This window comes from Echinops telfairi, unplaced genomic scaffold, assembly GCF_000313985.2.
Source record: "Echinops telfairi isolate 266 unplaced genomic scaffold, ASM31398v2 ScPeMD7_1;HRSCAF=3_0, whole genome shotgun sequence".
NCBI classification, from domain to species: Eukaryota; Metazoa; Chordata; class Mammalia; order Afrosoricida; family Tenrecidae; genus Echinops; species Echinops telfairi.
The window spans coordinates 12,581,843-12,587,660 of record NW_022103896.1 but is presented as its reverse complement, the minus strand read 5'-3'; the positions used below and the strand labels follow the sequence as shown (position 1 = coordinate 12,587,660).

At 41.8% G+C, this 5,818-nt stretch overlaps 1 pseudogene; it reads right to left on the bottom strand.

Annotated features, from left to right (window-relative positions):
- Nucleotides 1-2,583: 2,583 nt before the first annotated feature.
- Nucleotides 2,584-3,364, bottom strand: LOC101649976 (annotated as a pseudogene).
- Between the last annotated feature and the right edge of the window lie 2,454 nt (nt 3,365-5,818).

The window sequence follows — 5,818 nt, the reverse complement described above, 5'->3', positions numbered from 1 at the left end:
AACCCAAAGGGGCAGACCCACCCTGCCCTATCGTGTTGCCAGGAGTCTAAATCTATTATATGGCAGTGAGGGAGGGGGGATTTTTTGGGAAAGGTACAACATTCTGACTATATGTTACAAGATCTGGGAAGTCTGAGACCAGACAATTCAAAGCAAGAACTTTATAGTGGTTGATTCAAAATACAAATGAGGGCTATTTTGATTGGTTACGTTACTAAGCAGGGAGGAGGGATTGAGAAGGTGATCATGAGGTAATTGTTTTAAAATATTTCCTGAGACCTGCTGCGGTGATTTCTGATAAGGGTCTATGTCAAGATCCTGCTTTAGGAATGTTCCTTCCATATCTTTAGCGTAACCTGAGCAAAAGGCTGCAGATACATTTGTCTACAGGTTTGAGAGAGACGATGTAGGGTTGCTATGGTAGCACTGGGTTTGGTGTGTTTTTTTAAGGGTTTGACAGTTGCAGGGGAAATCTTTTGTTCTGTTCTTCCATCTGTTCAAGGATTCGATGGTGCAGATGGAATGCGTTATTATGTATTTAAGTATGGCTTTGAAAGATGCCACCAAGGAAATAAACGAATGCTAAGACAGAGTTGAGGAGCCCTGGAGGCATCGCGGTTCCACACTGATTAGCTAACCACAAGGTTGGCAGTTCAACACTACCAGCAACTCTGCTGGGCAAAGATGAGGCTTTCTACTCCCGTAAAGAGCTAACATCTGGGAAACCCACAGAGGCAGTTCTACCCTGCCCTATAGGGTCACTATGAGTTGGTATTGACTCAGTGGTAATGACTTTGTTTTTGTTTGGTTTTGGAAGATGCCTGATCATTCTGTTATTAGTCAAGTGTCTCAATTTTGGAACTCAACACGTGAAGAGGACATTAGGTCCAGTAGCCTCACTGGAACCAAGAGTACTTGATGCTCTTATTACTCACTTCTAAAAGCTACCACCACTAAGGCTTTCCGGGCCGGGGAGTTGGGGGCCAGGGGGGTGGGTGACAGGGCTATAACCTCAGAACCAAATTGGACAGCTCCCCTCATTAGCACCTCAAACTGAGCGCGCCCCAATCTAGCCTTCATTTGCATTTGCCATCTTATTAAGTTCACTCTCTTTCCCCAGTAACACAACTCTGAGGCCTGGGAATTATCTGGGGGTTTTCCCTTATTTCTCAAGGTTAGGCTGTCAATAAGGTCACTCGCCCTGTGAAATCCTTCATTTCCCCAGTGCTGCTGAGTTCAAGGACTCACCCCCTCTCAACACAACCCAGAGAGGAGACCCTCCAGGTCTCTCAATCTGCACTCCTCAGATCCTTTAAAACATCCCAGACAGCTACCAAGGTGACTTCAAAAATAAACAAACCTGAAATGCTTACATACACGCATCCACAGACCAAAAACCAAACATGTCATCATCATATTTAAGGAGAGTGGACTTGAGATCGTATCAGGCTCCATGTTTTTCAAACTTACTTAATCATAAGAGAATCACCTTAGGGCACTTGACAAGAACACAAGTTCCTGGGTCCCACACTCAACCTACTTACTAGGAATCTTCAGGGGAAGGGCCTGGGAGCCTCTTTTTAATAAATTCCTAAGATGATTTCTCCTGGGTATTTAAGTTCAGGAAACACTGGCACAGCCTGTTAGTTAGAATTAGATTCAGCTGTGAACAAACCCAAACAACTGCAACTTAGACAAGATAATGGTTTCACTCGCTCCAGTAGACTGGTCAGGAGCCCACAGCGAATAGAGCACTTCATGGTACAGGGTCACAGGCTCCATGTCACCCACTCTCTGGGGGCTCAACATATCGTCCAACAAGCACAGGTTGGCAGGTGAAGGGTGGAGAGGAGACGAATGTTAAGAGGAAGTCCCAGCCCCAGCATATGATACTTCTGTTGGACTGCCATTGATCAACTTACGCACAGACACACCTAGAGAAGCTGGGAAATGTAGTTTCCATCTGAAGTCTTGGACAGAATTGGTAGTGGGGAATAGTCACAGAGCCTAATACTCCCTTTTAGCTGAAAAATAATCAGAGGTCCAGAGAGATCAGGTGATCTACCCAAGATCATATGACTGGGCTAAGGTAATAGTCTCAGGTGTCCTTGTGTTTCTGTCTTTACCTTCACTTCCTCAAGGTGAGCATATGCCCTAGGGAAATACTTGTGACAGTGGGTCGTTCGGGTTGGCAGCACTTCCTAGTTGCCTTGAGAGGAAGAATGAAATCTCATGAAGTTTTGGTTTCTCTCTGTCCAGACCTAACTGTGATGGGGAAATCTGATGGCGAGAGAGGGAGTCATGTGACTGAAATACTTGTGATAAGAGAAAGGCATTCATCTAATACAGTCATATTTTTGAGCTACTAACCTCGTCATTCCATCCACCTCCACACTCCCTGCTAAATGAGATAATCAAATACCTTTCTGTTGTCTCAACCTCTCTATATCAAGATATCAGTTCACTGCTTCCAAAACAATTCTATTTCTACAGTTGTTATGAGGGGGTCTCCAAAAGCTCATGGAAAGTGTCCATTTCTTTTCATTCCAGTTTTATTTCTTTCTTTGAAATAGATGAGCTTATTTATATGAGGCTCTTAGAAATCATTTTATTTTGACCGGACGCAGCCTTAGAGGCAGAAGCTCTCAAAGAGGACAGCATGCATAGCTTGACAATCGGTTCCTGACGTTTGACGTTGGCCTCCTTCGTTCTCTTGGTCAAAAGCTTGACATATTCGGCAGCCTCCTTGTTTTTCTTGTGGCGTTGTTTCTTCAGGGCAATCCACCGGTGTTTGTGCTACAGGACACTTGGAGTCTGGAGAGACCGAATCTTGGGCACTTTGGTGCTATGTTTCCTGCCTCCTTTGTTCAGGAGCCTTCTCACAACATACTGGTGGTCATTATCTTCTTCAATAATTAGACATTATCTAGCTCGAGCAGAAGCTGCTCATTCTTTGGGGAACGAAGCAGTGAGGCACAGTTGTATCAGTCAGTCCCGGGATCTTTCTCCCCGCCTCTTTTTTTTTACAATAACTAAGTTGAGAATGCTCAGCTTAGCATCCACCATGCAGCCCCAGATGGATTTACACTTCCTCTCCCCAGTTCTCCTTGGTGTGTAATAGGAGTGGCCTTCACTCAGCAGCAGATGGATTCGGCCGTGGGTCAAGATACCTAGCTTAGCAGGAAAACCTTGCTTGTTGTTCCACCATCATGCAGACAGCATAGCACTTCCATTCATCACTCAGCGCCTGGGCAGCAACTTCGGTGGCCGTTCACTTCTCATGAAATGTGCGAAGTTTGTGTTCATCGTCCACTTCAATGAGTTTCTGGAATCCAGCAGCTGAGAAGGAGATGTTCAACTTCATGGTGAAGCAGCTGATCACCTCTGAAAAGCCACGAAAAAGAGACCTTTAATTTCATTTTTCCATGAACTTTTTGAAAGCACCTTTTATTTGAATTACTATACATACAGCCTTCTTAAAGAGGTATATTCTTCAAGACACTAAAGAATTCTACCAAATTCTTCCGTCTGAATTTGATCAAATATGCAATCAAGATGCATTGATAATTATGGGTGATTGGAATGTGAAAGTTAAAAAGAAAGAGGAAGGAACTGTGCTTGGAAAATATGGCCCTAGTGATAAAAAGCAAAACTGGATATTGCATGATAGAATTTTGCAAGACTAACAACTTCTTCATCGCAAATACTTTTTGTCAATAGCACAAATTGTGACTATACATGTGGATTTATCCAGATAGAATATACAGTAATCAAATTGACTATATCTGTGGGAAGAAATGATTAAGAAGCTCAATATCAGCAGCCAAAGTGAGCCCAGGTCCTGGCTGTGGAACAGACCATCAATTGCTCATACACAAATTCAAGTTGAAGTTGAATAAAATAAAAATAAGTCCAAAGGAGCCTACCTGACCTCTGAGAAAATCTCAAGAACAGACTTGACCCAATAAGCATGCATGAAAGACCTAATACACTGTAGGGGGATATTAAGAACATAACACATGAAGAAGCAAGGTGTCCAAAGAAACACAACGACAACAAAAGAAGAAGCTATCAAAGGGGATGTCAGAAGAGACTCTGAAGCTTGTTCTTGATTGAAGAGCAGCTACAACAAATGGAAGCTATGATGTAGTCAAACATCGGAACTGAAAATTTCCAAAGGCAGCTCAAGAAAGCAAAGTATTACAATGAAAGGTGCAAAGACCCAGAGTTTGTCCTTGAATTGCATTGTTAAATGATTCCATGAGCAAATATCAAAAGAAGATGGAAAGAATGCACAATGTCACCATAGCAGAAAGAACGACTCCACATTCAGCCATTCCAAGAGGTAGCAAGTGATCAAGGAGCTATGGTATAGGAAGAAGTCCAATCTGCACTGACAGCATTAGCCAAAAATAAGACCTTGTGAATTGAAATAATGCCAATTAAAATGTTTCAACAGGCTGATGAAGCACTGGAAACTCTCACTTATCTATGCCAAAAAAATTGGAACACAGTTACCTGGCCAACCAACTGGAAAGGAGCCATATCTGTACTGATTCCAAAGAAAGGTGACCTAACAGAATGTGGAAATTTCAAACAGCATTATTAATATCACATGCAAGTAAAGTTTTGTTAAATATCACTTTACAACAGTATGTCAACAGGGAGCTACCAGGAATTCAGCCCATATTCAGATGAGAACATGCAACAAGGGTTATTATTGCTGACATCAGATGGATCTTGGCTGAAAGCAAAAACTACTGGAAAGATGTTTACTTGTTTTTATTGACTATGTAAAGGCATTCAACTATGTGAGTCATGCAAACATGAATAGCATTGAGAAAAATAGAATCCCAGAACATTTCATTGTGCTCATGAGGAACCCGTACATGGATCAAGAGGCAGTCATTTGAACATAACAAGGGAAGAATGCATGGTTTAGAACCAGGAAAGGTAAGTATTAGGGTTGTATCCTCTCACCACACCTATTCAATCTATACACAGAGCAAAAAATCAGAGAAGCAGAATTCTATTAAGAAGAACGTGGCATCAGGATTGGAAGAAGCCTTATTAACAACCTTCGATGTGCAGGAAACACAATACTGCTTGCTGAAAGGGAGGAGGATTTGAAGAACTGGCTCGTCAAAATCAAGGACTGGAGCCTTCAATATGGATTAAAACTCAGTGTCTAGAACATCAAAATCCTTACAACTTGAAGATAATTGAAGAAAAGATTAAAGTTGTCAAGAATTTCATCTTGCTTAGATCCATAATCTTTGGTCATAGATGCAGCAGTCAAAAAGTCAAACGACTGAGGACAACAAATGTACAGATGTGCTTGACACACAATGGATGGATGGATGGATTGTAATAAGAGTTGTACAAGCCCCCAATAAAATGATTTTTATTAAAAGAAAAAAAATGGCACATTGCATTGAGCAAATCCATTGCCTAAGACCTCTTTGAAGTTGAAGAGCAAGGATATCACTTTAAGGACATCCTGACCCAAGCCACAATATTTTCAATCACTTCATATGCATGTGAAAGTTGGACATTGAATAAAAAATACTGAAGAAGAATTGATGCATTTGAATTATGAGGCTGGTGAAGAATATTGGAAGTGCATGTACTGCAAAAAACAAACAAACAAATGAACAAATCTGTCTTGAAATAAGTATAGCCAGATGCTCCTTAGAAAAGAGGATGCCGTGTTAACAAACCCAGGGACAAGGGAACAACAAGCAATCCAAATTGGTGGGGAGGTGGGTGTGGGAGACCTGGTAGGGCATGATCAAGGGGAACATAACAAAGAGGAAGT